The 16,521-nt window shown below is 40.8% G+C and overlaps 1 protein-coding gene and 1 long non-coding RNA gene across 8 annotated transcripts in view; one reads left to right on the forward strand and one right to left on the reverse strand.

The window, feature by feature from the left end:
- cacna1da (calcium channel, voltage-dependent, L type, alpha 1D subunit, a) overlaps window positions 1-16,521 on the forward strand; it is a 253,309-nt gene that overhangs the window by 72,589 nt on the left and 164,199 nt on the right. The gene's annotated exons all lie outside the window — the stretch shown is intronic.
- On the reverse strand, window positions 6,720-14,923 carry LOC133653560 (uncharacterized). Its single transcript, XR_009826749.1, has 3 exons — window positions 14,777-14,923; window positions 6,921-7,009; window positions 6,720-6,839 (listed from the first exon to the last, which is right to left on the reverse strand). It is a non-coding gene; the product is annotated as an uncharacterized LOC133653560 (long non-coding RNA).

Here is a 16,521-nt window from a genome sequence, read left to right on the forward strand (position 1 = left end):
TTCGGGGCGGTATAGCTCGGTTGGTAGAGTGGCCGTGCCATCAACCTGAGGGTTGCAGGTTCGATTCCCGCTTCCGCCATCCTAGTCACTGCCGTTGTGTCCTTGGGCAAGACACTTTACCCACCTGCTCACAGTGCCACCCACACTGGTTTAAATGTAACTTAGATATTGGGTTTTCACTATGTAAAGCGCTTTGAGTCACTAGAGAAAAGCGCTATATAAATATAATTCACTTCACTTCACTAATTCACTTATTCATGTGCTTGCTTTTCCCTTGAGTGGGTACCAGTCGCATCTTGCGTGTAACGTTAATGTTCGGCTTTTTATGTCCATTGCTCATGACAACACTCAAAGCCACATTAGCCGCTGTTAGATTCTGGTTCACATCCGCCTGTGCTTCAATGGTCCTCCGCAGCCCAGAAACTTCACTGCTCAGTTTCTCTATTCTTTTGAGCAGGGCTGAGGCGTCAGCACTTACAAAGCCAACGGGTGGAAGCTTGTCCAAATGGTGCGAGACAAACATAGGCATGTTGTCCCCAAACTTATTAAACAAGTTCAAGCATGCTTTCACGTTTTTGACGTCCTTGTATTTCCCTGTTTGATTAATTTTTTGTTCTGTAGTCGTCGGACATACTTCACACAGGAAGCCCTTTGACCTCGTAATCCATTCTGATGGAAAGTTGTTTATAGCCAACAGAACGATTTCATTATGGTCAAGAGTCCTCATTTTGTCAGATATTAAGTTCAAGAACTCATCCACTACAATTATTTTTCCACATTGTTTTTTGAAAACCTTAGGATTAGCACTAGGGCAAGCAGTGTTTTCTCCCAACACACTGCCACCCACCATCTTGTTCATCTACGGCCATCTACGGTTACTATACTTTTAATGAAAATTGCTTGAATGTTGAAAATGTAAGCAGAAAATGTTTCCTCTTGTTAATTCAACCCTAAGTGTTGGTTGCACTTTATTCAAATAAAATGTGAATGCATTGGCCATTAATTGTTGCTTACTTGCTTATTTGGATCTATAATTTATTTATACCTTATCCCCTTACAAGAAATAACTGGAAAATAGGAAACTTCACCTGCAGGGTCCAATATCCAGTATTTATTTCACAGTCACTATGGTTGATTTTTCTTTTTGCTAAAAAAAATACTAAATCGATTTCAACTCACTGAACAATTTCGGGACGAATCATTGTAAAAAAAATTAGATCATTTCTGAATCTTATCGGCAACCACAAATATCGAATCGAATTGTTGTTAAACCGAATCATTACACCCCTAATACATACAGGGATCGGACCGCCACAATCAGGCGGTCAGGTACACCCTACTCTGTGAGCACTCCTCACAAGACTTCCTGAGGGACATAGTCGAATGCTTTCTCCAAGTCCACAAAGCACATGTAGACTGGTTGGGCAAACTCCCATGCACCCTTGAGGACCCTGCCGAGAGTATAGAGCTGGTCCACACTTCCACGACAAAAACCACATTGCTCCTCCTGAATCTGAGGTATGACTATTCGGCGTAGCCTCCTCTCCGGTACACCTGAATAGACCTTACTGGTAAGGCTGAGGAGTGTGATCCCACGATAGTGGGAACACACCCTCTGGTTCCCCTTCTTAAAGAGAGGAACCACTACCCCAGTCTGGCAATTAAGAGGCACCGCACCCACTGTCCACGCAATGCTGCAGAGTCTCTTCAAACAAGAGCCCACAGCATCCAGAGCCTTAAGGAATTTTGGGCGATTCTCCTCCACGCCCGGGGCCTTGCCTCCGAGGAGCTTTTTAACTACATCTGCAATCTGAGCCCCAGAAATGAGAGAGTCCACCTCATTCCCCAGACACTGCTTCCTTAAAGGAAGACATGTAGGTGGGATTGAGGAGGTCTTCGAAGTATTACCACCACCGATCGACAACATCCCGAGTCGATGTCACCAGCCCACCATGCCCACCATAGACGGTGTTGACAGTGCACTGCTTCCCCCTCCTGAGGAACCACTACCCCAGTCTGGCAATTAAGAGGCACCGCACCCACTGTCCACGCAATGCTGCAGAGTCTCTTCAAACAAGAGCCCACAGCATCCAGAGCCTTAAGGAATTTTGGGCGATTCTCCTCCACGCCCGGGGCCTTGCCTCCGAGGAGCTTTTTAACTACATCTGCAATCTGAGCCCCAGAAATGAGAGAGTCCACCTCATTCCCCAGACACTGCTTCCTTAAAGGAAGACATGTAGGTGGGATTGAGGAGGTCTTCGAAGTATTACCACCACCGATCGACAACATCCCGAGTCGATGTCACCAGCCCACCATGCCCACCATAGACGGTGTTGACAGTGCACTGCTTCCCCCTCCTGAGGCGGCGGATGGTGGTCCAGAATCCTTTTGAAGCCGTCCGAAAGTAGTTTTCCATGGCTTCCTCAAACTCCTCCCATGTCGTAGTTTTTGCCTCTACGACTGCCAAAGCCGCACGCTGCTTGGCCTGTCTGTACCTGCCCGCTGCCTCTGGAGTCCCATGAGCGAAAATGACCCGATAGGAGTCCTTCTTTAATTTGACTGCATCCGTCACCACTAGTGTGTCCACCAGCGGGTTCTGGAATATCCGACAGGCAACAACCACCTTGAGGCCACAGCTCCGATTGGCTGCCTCGACAATAGAGGCACGAAACATGGTCCATTCGGACTCAATGTCCAGCGCCTCCCTAATGACAAATTCAAAGTTCTTCCGGAGGTGGGATTTGAAACTCTCTGAAGGGAGACTCTGCTAGACGTTGCTAGCAGACCCTGACAGTGCGTTTGGGTCTGACAAAAATTCTCCTCCACCATTGGGGCAAACTCACCACTAGATGGTTATCCGTTGAAGGCTCCGCCCCTCTCTTCACCGTAGTGTCTAAAACATGAGACCGCAAACCTGATGACACATCCACAGAGCCGATCATCAAACTCCGGCCTCGGGTGTCTTGGTGCCAAATCGGGTTGGGCCGATAAAATGATATTAATATATCGTGATAGACACATAATCCATATCAATGTAAAGTTCAAGTAAGTTAAAGTACCACTTGTAGTCACACACAGGGTGAAATTACCCTCCTCATTTGACCCATCACCTTGTTCCACCCCCTGGGAGGTGAGGGGAGCAGTGCAGCAGCGGTGGCCGCGCTCGGGAATCATTTGGGTGATTTAACCCCCAATTCCAACCCTTGATGCTGAATGCCAAGCAGGGAGGTAATGGGTCCCATTTTTATAGTCTTTGGTATGACTCGGTCGGGGTTTGAACTCACAACCTACCAATCTCAGGGCGGACACTCTAACCACAAGGCCACTGAGCAGGTTGTTTTATTCATTTTTATTTATATATATTATATTATATTATATGTTATATTATATTATTTTATATAATATATATATATAATTTATATATATTTTATCAATCGCAAAATGGGTTCGATAAAATATTTAATATATATTTATATTTTTGGGGCGGAAGAAACCAGAAATTATAAAGCAAGATTTGTTTAATGAATTCACTCGCGCTTTGGAAACCTAGCAAACAGGAAACAGGAAGTTTTCACTGACCAATGGGAGGGACACACTAACGACCAATCATGTAACAGTATCAACTACCGAGTGTTACACCTTTCCTGCTGTTCAGCTCCTAGTCCCAGACCGTAGTCGAAGAGCACAGGTGAGACGTACCCTCTAGGGCCGATGTTTTCGTCGGGGGTAACACCCTTCAATTTACCCCCAACAATGGGTCTGCTAAGATCAGGTTTCGCGTTGGAATGACAAAACCGCCAACTCGTGGCAATTTGGTCGCTTTATTCTTATTTCTGCAGGATACAACTGGACACATTTGCCACTACTGCTGCACTCTCCCACTCACTCTCCTCACTCTTCCACTCACTCACTGATGTTACTCACCCAACACACTGCCATCCTTAAAGGAGCACACACAGACATACTCTATCCTCATAACACTGGTGTGGTTGGGCCGTCTTTCTGTCTTGCTGTGGAGTCTCTGCATGGAGTGAGAAGAGAAACCGTAATATCTTGATCTATCAACTCAATAACAGAAACTTGTATTTAATACAGACGGTGCAGCAACATCCTGATACTTCCAATGTGTGGGTTTAGTGAGTAAATTCCCAAACTACTCTGTGTAGTGTTCAATAGCTTATACACTACTGCCATCTAGTGCAGACCTGGGCAAATTAAGGCCCGGGGGCCAAATGCGGCCCGTTAAACTCTTCAATCTGGCCCACCGGACATTCCCAAATCATTTTTATAGATCTTTAAGATGGAAAGTGTAGCTGCCATTATGATGTGCAGTGATGTTTTCTAATGACTGTAAGTCTTCAACTATAGAAAGTATTTCAATGGTTGGAATCTGCGCTTTTGCATGATATACTAGTTACTATGGTAATCTAATTAGTTACTACGGTAATCTAAGTCACAGCAGCTCAGACGAGGCACTAAGCGGTGTGGGTGGGTAGCGTTTCCACAGAGGCCAGCCTGAAATGCGGGTGTCAGGGACAGACGCGGAAGGAGATTTTTACAACAAAGTTCTAAAGCTTAGTGATATATCAGGTATATCAGAATGTAGGTGAGTTTTTTTTACCCTTCGCGTTCATATTTTGCTGTGTTTGTTGCATTTTTGTTGCGTTTTGCTTGGTTGTAAGATATGTCGATGGAGAGGGGGTTTGACGTTCATATGGTGTCAATATTCAGTGTTTTATCCTTCATAGTTAATATTGTAACATTCTTTATTTTCATGTACATTCTTGGTGTCTCATTCAGTAAAAAATTTTTAAATTCCATTGTGTTTTTTAAGGTGGTCTGTCACAACGTTTTTAGCATTTAATCATTATTGTGCGGTTTTGTATTAGTGTTCCTAAAAATAGATATACCGGACCCCAGACACATTTTTTTCTCTAAATTTGGCCCCTCGAGGCAAAATAATTGCCATGGCCTGATCTAGTGTCTCAAATCTGTAAATTCTACTCTCAAATATACTTTAATTATTGTATTACCTGCGCCGTGTTCATCCTACCTGGCTACCAGACACCCTCTCCACTGATAAATAGCAACCTTGGTAAGTTGGAAATTGTTTTACTGTATTTATTGGCAGGCATAAAGAAGTCATAAAAGTATAAATAATTATCGATATCGATCAATATAAAAAACGTAAATCGTGATTAGGATTGTACCGACACTAATAATTTGGTACCGTTACCAAAATGTATATCGATACTTTTCGCTGCTTTTCAAAGGGAACTACATATACTATCAATATTAGCTTTATTTTAACAGAAAATCTTACAACACATTAAACATATCCACTCAAAGAACTATTTACAATTTTCCATATTACATGAAGTCTGCCATAATCAAGGATTAGGTTTGAATACAATAAAAAGCTTTATTGACATTATATTAAATGCTTCATGATTTATTGTTGCCCTCTTGGTCTGGGATTTAAGAAAAATACAATTATTAGCAAATACTAATAACAAAACTATGGATATACTTTTCTGCCTTCCAACAAGGTCTTTGCTTTTTTTCAGCACCTTAAAACTTGACACAAACTGCACTGTTCCCTAGTAACTTTGAGGGTCAGAGGGAATACTGAACAACAAATCAATGATTGAAGTGAAAAACTTGTCATCCAAATAATAATACCATCCAACATAGTCACTGTATTGTTTTTTTCACTTTATTCCAAACTATATTTTTAATCTAACATGATTCCTACAGGTATGTGCACTTCATGTGTATATATAATGTACTTACTTTAGTGTGGTTAATTTTACAGTGACTTAATTGTGAAGAATATCAACTAAACACCTACAATTATTTTTTTCTAATCTAATTCAAATGACTGTTTACATATTTGACAAACTAAATTCCAACATTCAGGGAGAACAGAATAAAGTATAGCCTGAGTTACCTTTTACAATAAGCAGCAACAATTGAAACTGCATTGAACAAAGAGAGCAATGTCTACCAAGTCAAATTCCTTGTGTTAAAGCTCATTGTGATTCTGATAATATAAGAAAACATTTTAATATGAATATTTTTAATAGTATTATTAATAACTAACAACACTAATATTTGTTTTTATATATACGGTACATAAAACATGTGTTTAGCCTTTTTAAAGACAATATATGCATCATTTCAAATCAAAATTATCATGTCATATATATGATGATGTCATATTGACCACATCCCCACCGCCACATATATATTGGCAAACTAGGGGAAGCCCTGTAACGTTCCTCATTACAGATTTTCCTTCAAGATATGTGGTCCATACAATCTCCCATTACTGCTTTATTTGTAAACATTGTTTGGAGTCATCAAGAGGAGGAGAATTGAGTATTATAGTTTCCAATCTCAGTAGAAATTTGTGTAAAGCACTGTTGTGTTGTAGCCTTCTCTAGTTTGGAGGCTACTCTTGAACGAAGTTGGTAAGATACTAGAATCATGTGTCAACATTTCATAAACCTGTAAACCTAATCTTGAACTTAATAACAGTGATTAAAAAGACAAAACGTATATAGGCCCTGCCAGAGTGAGTGTGTGTGAGTGTGTGTGGGTGCGTGTGTGAGTGTGTGTGAGTGTGAGTGTGTGTGCGCGTGTGCGTGCAAAATATGCTGTGTGATAAAACAACAAACAAAACAAGCTCAAAATTTATTTTTATTAAAAATCAAAACCTATTCAAAAACTCCTCAGAATGCAGAGCTTTTTGAAAATTGTCCTCAAACTGTTTAAGTCTTTCTTGGTCTTCTTCACTCAGGTTCTTGGTGAGCTGGTGGGCAAGCAGTTGTTTCTCACTGTTTCAACAATAAAGTAAAATAAGTGTTTGTTACATAAAATAAGAATTTATATTTTTCTGAGGTTATGAAGCAGCTTACCTCCAGTCATACTCTAGTCCTGGTTTGTATATTTCCTTGGCCTACTCAAGGGATACACAGTGTACAGCTGCCAGGGCTTGGACTGTTGCCTGTGTCATTAAAAGATAAAAACACACTTCTACTATTATATAAAAAATACAAAGTAAATGCAAGTAAACGTATGTTGTGTTGCAGGTGACGTGAGTTATTTGCATACTTGCCAACCTTGAGACCTCCGATATCGAGAGGTGGTGGGGGGGGGGGCGCGGCGGCGTGGTCGGGGGGGGGGGGGGGTGGTTAAGAGGAGAGTATATTTACAGCTAGAATTCACGAACTCAAGTATTTCATATATATATATATATATATATATATATGTATGAAATACTTGACTTTCAGTGAATTCTAGCTATATATATATATATATATATATATATATATATATATATATATATATATTTTATTATACATATAAATAAAATAAATACTTGAATTTTAGTGTTCCGGGGGCTATCCAGTAGATGGCAGCATTGTCCTGTTTAACTTCTCCGTTCATGTCTGAGTATATCATTTCGGCCCCCGTGTTCAATGGAGAAGTCTGTTTTACAAAATGTACAGGCAACATACATACCCCTTCCCCTTCGAACTGTCCTGGATGAACTGAAATTCTTGTTTTCATTCGTTTTGGAACTTGCAAGCGTATTTCTTCATCTTGCTCGTCGACGGCGTCGCCATGTCTGTAACTTCCTCGTTCTTCTGCTTCGTCTCCTTGTTGTGTGCGCAGTTGTGCACTCTACTCTCTAAAAGCCGTAGATGTTATGACGTCATTGGGCAGGCAAGCTGTTTATATTGTGGAAAAGCGGACGTGAGAACAGGTTGTCCCCACTCAGGTCCGCATTGAGCTGGAGGGGGCGTGGCCTCCAGCTCCGGCTGAATACCGGGAGTTTGTCGGGAGAAAATTTCTGCCGGGAGGTTATCGGGAGAGGCGCTAAATACCGGGAGTCTCCCGCTAAAAACGGGAGGGTTGGCAAGTATGGTTATTTGACATGAGAAAATAAAACATTTGCTCTGGATATATGTAGTAATACATTATGTTCTGCATGAATACAATGGGCAACACAATCTCAACTCTGGTACATCCATCACATTTGCTTCCTGATCTGCAAACCTTCTGACTGTCATGCATTTTAATTAACCAATTACAAGAAGGACAGCACTTGGTCAACTTGGTTGTCATCGTCAAAGAAGAGGAGGGCTGTGTCCTCCTCCTTTTTCCAAGGGGACTGATTTTTTCCAGTAAGGACATTCGGAAAAAATAGTATAGCAGGATGTGTGTCAAGGTACAATTACTACGTAAACACATCATGATTCACTGTCATCATATACATTCAGCTTAAACATGTCATTTTGATATGTATTACAATCTAACTTCAACATGTAAGCTTTTCTCCTGTGTGAGAAATCTAAAAACAAGGCACTAGTTAGAATTATTTGGTGTTTGGCTTGCTGAGCCATCTCCTGAAATTAAAATTGTCAATTTCCTAAATGGATACATAATAAGCATGACTGTACAACCCAGATTTCTGAGACCCTTATTTTGTTAATGCAGGCAGGATGGAGGAGCACTTTTATTATGAAGACAGGAACTGTGCGGTTGGTCTTTACATATTTGACGGGAAGTTTTTGGGAGAGATAGTGTGTGTGGAATAAAAAGTGTTTCCTGTGTTTACTTGAGTCACACCAGCCGGCAGTCATCTCACAAGACACTCGGTTGCCGTGTATGTTAATCAAGTGACTAATGTGATATCATAGTAAAGACTGATAGTAGGTAATGTCATATTATGATTATTTTTCTACATTTAAAACACTTCCTTGTAGTGTTGTAACGATACCAATATTTTGGTACCGGTACTAAAATTATTTTGATACTTTTCGGTACTTTTCTAAATAAAGGGGACCACAACAAATGTGCATTATTGGCTTTATTTTAACAAGAAAAATCTTAAGGTACATTAAACGTATGTTTCTTATTGCAGTAAAAGGCCTACTGAAATGATTTTTTTTTATTTAAACGGGGATAGCAGATCTATTCTATGTGTCATACTTGATCATTTCGCGATATTGCCATATTTTTGCTGAAAGGATTTAGTATAGAACGACGATAAAGATTGCAACTTTTGGTATCTGATAAAAAAAAGGCTTGCCCCTACCGGAAGTAGCGTGACGTAGTCAGTTGAACATATACGCAAAGTTCCCTATTGTTTACAATGATGGCCGCATGAAGTGAGAGAGATTCGGACCGAGAAAGCGACAATTTCCCCATTAATTTGAGCGAGGATGAAAGATTTGTGGATGAGTAAAGTACAAGTGAAGGACTAGTGGGGAGTTGAAGCTATTCAGATAGGGAAGATGCTGTGAGAGCCGGGGGTGACCTGATATTCAGCTGGGAATGACTACAACAGTAAATAAACACAAGACATATATATACTCTATTAGCCACAACACAACCAGGCTTATATTTAATATGCCACAAATTAATCCTGCATAAAAACACCTGCGTGTTTGTTATGCTAGCTCCTAGCTCCTCTGCTAGCTCCTAGCTCCATAGAACACGCCAATACAATTCAAACACCTGATCAACACACACAATCACTCAGCCCAAAAGACCGTTCACCTAACCCAAGGTTCATAAAGCTTATATATTTTTAAAAAGTTACGTACTTGACGCGCACATACGGTCAAGCTATCAAATGTTTAGCAGCCAAGGCTGCATACTCACGGTACCTGATATTCAGCTGGGAATGACTACAACAGTAAATAAACACAAGACATATATATACTCTATTAGCCACAACACAACCAGGCTTATATTTAATATGCCACAAATTAATCCTGCATAAAAACACCTGCGTGTTTGTTATGCTAGCTCCTAGCTCCTATGCTAGCTCCTAGCTCCATAGAACACGCCAATACAATTCAAACACCTGATCAACACACACAATCACTCAGCCCAAAAGACCGTTCACCTAACCCAAGGTTCATAAAGCTTATATATTTTAAAAAAGTTACGTACATACGCAAAAAAAAGTTGCGCACATACGGTCAAGCGATCAAATGTTTAGAAGCCAAAGCTGCATACTCACAGTAGCACGTCTGCGTCTTTGTCATCCAAATCAAAGTAATCCTGGTAAGAGTCTGTGTTGTCCCAGTTCTCTACAGGCGTCTGTGTATCGAAGTCAAAAGTCCTCCTGGTTAGAGTCTCTGTTATCCGAGTTCTTCCATCTTGACTGCATCTTCCGGGAATGTAAACAAAGAAGCGCCGGCTGTGTACTGTTGTTGCTGACTACGTTCGAAAAATACGTCCATTTCGCACCGACAACTTTCTTCTTTGCTTGCTCAGCTTCCTTCTCCATAATGCAATGAACATGATTGCAACAGATTCACGAACACAGATGTCCAGAATACTGTGGAATTATGAAATGAAAACAGAGCTTTTTTGTATTGGCTTCAATGTGGAAGGCATATCCGTGTTCCCCAGGTTACGTCACGCGCATACGGCATCCTCAGAGGCGTTTCGAACCGGAAGTTTAGCGGCAAATTTAAAATGTCACTTTATAAGTTAACCCGGCCGTATTGGCATGTGTTATAATGTTAAGATTTCATCATTGATATATAAACTATCAGACTGCGTGGTCGGTAGTAGTGGGTTTCAGTAGGCCTTTAAGTCCTTAAATAAAATAGTGAACATACTCGACAACTTGTCTTTTAGTAGTAAGTAAACAAACAAAGGCTCCTAATTAGTCTACTGACATATGTAGTAACATATTGTGTCATTTATCATTCTATTATTTTGTCAACATTATTAATTAAAGGCCTACTGAAATGAATTTTTTTTATTCAAACGGGGATAGCAGATCTATTCTATGTGTCATACTTGATCATTTTGCGATATTGCCATATTTTTGCTGAAAGGATTTAGTATAGAACAACGACGATAAAGATCGCAACTTTTGGTATCTGATAAAAAAAGGCTTGCCCCTACCGGAAGTAGCGTGACGTAGTCAATTGAACATATACGCAAAGTTCCCTATTGTTTACAATGATGGCCGCATGAAGTGAGAGAGATTCGGACCGAGAAAGCGACAATTTCCCCATTAATTTGAGCGAGGATGAAAGATTTGTGGATGAGTAAAGTGCAAGTGAAGGACTAGTGGGGAGTTGAAGCTATTCAGATAGGGAAGATGCTGTGAGAGCCGGGGGTGACCTGATATTCAGCTGGGAATGACTACAACAGTAAATAAACACAAGACATATATATACTCTATTAGCCACAACACATCCAGGCTTATATTTAATATGCCACAAATTAATCCTGCATAAAACACCTACGTGTTTGTTATGCTAGCTCCTAGCTCCTCTGCTAGCTCCTAGCTCCATAGAACGCGCCAATACAATTCAAACACCTGATCAACACACACAATCACTCAGCCCAAAAGACCGTTCACCTAACCCAAGGTTCATAAAGCTTATATATTTTAAAAAAGTTACGTACGTGACGCGCACATACGGTCAAGCTATCAAATGTTTAGCAGCCAAGGCTGCATACTCACGGTACCTGATATTCAGCTGGGAATGACTACAACAGTAAATAAACACAAGACATATATATACTCTATTAGCCACAACACAACCAGGCTTATATTTAATATGCCACAAATTAATCCTGCATAAAAACACCTATGTGTTTGTTGTGCTAGCTCCTAGCTCCTCTGCTAGCTCCTAGCTCCATAGAACACGCCAATACAATTCAAACACCTGATCAACACACACAATCACTCAGCCCAAAAGACCGTTCACCTAACCCAAGGTTCATAAAGCTTATATATTTTTAAAAAGTTACGTACGTGATGCGCACATACGGTCAAGCTATCAAATGTTTAGAAGCCAAGGCTGCATACTCACGGTACCTGATATTCAGCTGGGAATGACTACAACAGTATATAAACACAAGACATATATATACTCTATTAGCCACAACACAACCAGGCTTATATTTAATATGCCACAAATTAATCCTGCATAAAAACACCTACGTGTTTGTTATGCTAGCTCCTAGCTCCTCTGCTAGCTCCTAGCTCCATAGAACACGCCAATACAATTCAAACACCTGATCAACACACACAATCACTCAGCCCAAAAGACAGTTCACCTAACCCAATGTTCATAAAGCTTATATATTTTTAAAAAGTTACGTACGTGACGCGCACATACGGTCAAGCTATCAAATGTTTAGCAGCCAAGGCTGCATACTCACGGTACCTGGTATTCAGCTGGGAATGACTAAAACAGTAAATAAACACAAGACATATATTTACTCTATTAGCCACAACACAACCAGGCTTATATTTAATATGACACAAATTAATCCTGCATAAAAACACCTACGTCTTTGTTATGCTAACTCCTAGCTCCTATGCTAGCTCCTAGCTCCATAGAACACGCCAATACAATTCAAACACCTGATCAACACACACAATCACTCAGCCCAAAAGACCGTTCACCTAACCCAATGTTCATAAAGCTTATATATTTTAAAAAAGTTACGTACATACGCAAAAAAAAAGTTGCGCACATACGGTCAAGCGATCAAATGTTTAGAAGCCAAAGCTGCATACTAACGGTAGCATGTCATCCAAATCAAAGTAATCCTGGTAAGAGTCTGTGTTGTCCCAGTTCTCTACAGGCGTCTGTGTATCGAAGTCAAAAGTCCTCCTGGTTAGAGTCTCTGTTATCCGAGTTCTTCCATCTTGACTGCATCTTTCGGGAATGTAAACAAAGACGCGCCGGCTGTGTACTGTTGTTGCTGACTTCGTTCGAAAAATACGTCCGTTTCGCACCGACAACTTTCTTCTTTGCTTGCTCAGCTTCTTTCTCCATAATGCAATGAACATAATTGCAACAGATTCACGAACACAGATGTCCAGAATACTGTGGAATTATGAAATGAAAACAGAGCTTTTTCGTATTGGCTTCAATGTGGAAGGCATACCCGTGTTCGCCGGGCTACGTCACGCGCATACGTCATCCTCAGAGGCGTTTCGAACCGGAAGTTTAGCGGCAAATTTAAAATGTCACTTTATAAGTTAACCCGGCCGTATTGGGATGTGTTATAATGTTAAGATTTCATCATTGATATATAAACTATCAGACTGCGTGGTCGGTAGTAGTGGGTTTCAGTAGGCCTTTAAGGACAAGTGGTAGAAAATGAATTATTAATCTAGTTGTTCCTTTACTTTTAATATCTGCTTACTTCCTCTTTTAACATGTTCTGTCTACACTTCTGTTAAAATGTAATAATCACTTAATCTTCTGTTGTTTGACACTTTACATTAGTTTTGGATGACACCACCCATTTGGGTATCAATCCGATACCAAGTACTTACAAGATCATACATTGGTCATATTCAAAGTGCTCATGTGTCCAGGGACAAATTTTCTGAGTTTATAAACATAATATACATTAAAAAAAACGAAAGAAGATGTTGTGATGCCAAAAAATATCGACGTAATCATAGTAGTATCGACTAGATACGTGCCTGTACTTGATATCATTACAGTGAATGTTAGGTGTAGATCCACCCATGCCATTGTGACGCCGGTGAGCTAAGGTGTGTAGTGAAGCATGTTTAGCTAATCCTCGTCCTGCAGGGATGATACTTGTAAGAAACGTACTTTATTTGTCGCCATGGAGGCGAGCATTAGTGATTTAGAAGTAGCTAAAACACTGCCGACGGCGGATGGACGTTAGCCGCTAGCTAGCTAGCCATGTCTTAAAGCACCTCTTCCTGAGGGCGTTTCAGTGTTATAACTTCACCTTTATCGTTAGTTTTTAAGCCAAAATGCGTCCGTTCTCCCTTTTCGGTCTACATACTGTGTCTGCTTGTAAGTACTCAGTGTGTGTGTGCTACTGAACATACTCCTCTGCTCATAAACCAGCAATGTCACGACGTAACTTCGACGCGGGCGCGGGGTGGTGCGGGACCGGTACGTTTCAGAGACGATATAGTACCGAAAATGATTCATTAGTATCGCGGTACTATACTAATACCGGTATACTGTACAACCCTACTTCCTTGTGGTCTACATCAGTTATTCTCAAACTAGTGTTAGGCAGGTCCCATCTAGTTGTAAGCCAAAGAATCACTAAATTAACAATTCAAGCACAGTGTCGCCGTCCAAACGGTTTGTAATGTTACAGTGGCCAAAATATTAAATATACTTGTTAAATAAAACCTCTGCCTTGTTTTAATGAATACTTAGGTCTACTACGCTACTGTATTTTAATGTTGGTCATTGTGGTGGTTCTTGGAGAGCCCAGTGTTTTCTGAGGTGGTACTTGGAAAAACATTTTTGAGAACCACTGGACTACAACATTAGACTACAATCGACCCACACCCCCTCAGAGATTGACAGGTAGCTCGCGATTGACATAATGGGCACCCTTGATTGAAAGTGTAGCTAAAATAGTAGAGCTGAACAGGAAGTTATGTGTTTTAGGTAAATGTGTTCTGTGACATCAATAAAGATGTTGATGGTGACATGAGAGCTACATGGTTGTTCTACCGTGTGGGTTGACGCCCAGCCGACTCAACGAGTAACACCCATTCCTGTGCCATCACTTCTGAAGTGGTTAATTAGAACTATGCTTCATAGACAGGAAGTAAGTAACCAGTTGAAATAGCCACTACATACGGTATATCAAAAACTTTCTCGGGTAGAGAAAAAAATATTTTTTTAACAGGGGAGGTATTACTTTAAGAAAAACACACCAATAAAAATGTAAATATTGATTTAAAACATGATCATGTAGATGTACTCACCTCCATATTTCACAAGGGACCTCAGATGACCCTGCAAGTGAGCTAGGAGCACAGCAAACCCGTCCCTCTATGGGCAATATGGACAGTGGAAGGCGTCCACATCAAATTTTTTCCACTTGTGTGGTATGTCCGTCACGAAACCTTGTTGTTTTGTTCTGTAAGAGGAAAAATGTGCAAGTTTGGCATTTGAAAATATTTACCTCCTCAAACAAACAACAATGAACTGAATTGTCAACCTACACCAGGGGTCGGCAACCCGCGGCTCCGGAGCCGCATGCGGCTCTTTGACCACTCTGATGCGGCTCAGTTGCATGCTTGCCGACCCTTCCGATTTTTTAGGAGACTTCCGGATCTCAGTGACTCTCTTATTAATCTCCCGGGGCTAATATTCTCCAATTTTCACCCTAACAACTAAATAAGGGCTTGCCGTGATGGCACTGCATTCATTATTATCCTCTATAACCAGTACTAACAGCGTGCCAGCCCGGCCACATGTTGTATGAGGCTTCAACTTGCACATGTGGGATACAGCAAGGCGTACTTGGTCAACAGCCACACAGCTTACACTGACGGTGGGTGTATAAAACAACTTTAACACTGTTACGTTACAAATATGCGCCACACTGTGAACCCACACCAAAAAAGAATGACAAACACATTTCTGGAGAACATCCGTACCGTAACACAACATAAACACAACAGAACGAATACCCAGAATCCAATGCAGCCCTAACTCTTCTGGTCTACACTATACACCCCCGCTACCACCAAACCCCCCCCACACATCAACCCCCCTCCCTACCCCCCTCCGTGCGTCGGTTGATGTGTGGGGGGGTTTTGGTGGTAGCGGGGGTGTATAGTGTAGACCGGAAGAGTTAGGGCTGCATGGGATTCTGGGTATTCGTTCTGTTGTGTTTATTTTGTGTTACGGTGCGGCTGTTCTCCAGAAATGTGTTTGTCATTCTTTTTTGGTGTGGGTTCACAGTGTGGCGCATATTTGTAACGTAACAGTGTTAAAGTTGTTTTATACGGTCACCGTCAGTGTAAGCTGTGTGGCTGTTGAGAAAGTATGCCTTGCTGTCACCTTCGTGTGCAAGCAGAAGTTGAATTCAAGATGAAGCCGAGCAGGTAGGCTGTTAAAGCAGGCTGTAGAGTGCGATAAAGACAGATCCATCACGCCCTGAATTGCGGGTGTCTCCTGGAAAAATTGGGAGGTTTGGCAAGTATGACGCTTCATACTTGCCAAACTTATTCATGAACAAGCCATTCATGTAAATCTCGCGGGCCGCACTAACAATCAATTTTCATATTGAGGTGCGGGCCGGGGGCACGTCTGAGACCCCTGGTTAAAACATAGCACAAAGCAAAAAAAAGCTTTGTTTGCAGTGTTATTTCATTCTAAATTACAAAAGAGTTTTGCGGCTCCCATTGTTTTCTTTAATTAGTGAAACTCGTCAAAATGGCTCTTTGATTGATAAAGGTTGCCGACCCCTGACCTACACAATCAAGATGAACATATTCAAAATATTATTTAAGCAAATCATTTGTTAATCAAATATTTAAAAGTCGAGGTTTCCACAACTAAAAATATAATAATATAATATATCAGTATATATTATATACTGTATATATAATACGTAAATATTACATATATGTTACAGTATATTTTATATTGCTACTACGGTACATTTTTAGTTTACTTTATACCTGCATTATCCTATCCATCCTTACACTTTCCATCCTTG

This window comes from Entelurus aequoreus, linkage group LG01, assembly GCF_033978785.1.
Source record: "Entelurus aequoreus isolate RoL-2023_Sb linkage group LG01, RoL_Eaeq_v1.1, whole genome shotgun sequence".
Classification (NCBI taxonomy): Eukaryota; Metazoa; Chordata; class Actinopteri; order Syngnathiformes; family Syngnathidae; genus Entelurus; species Entelurus aequoreus.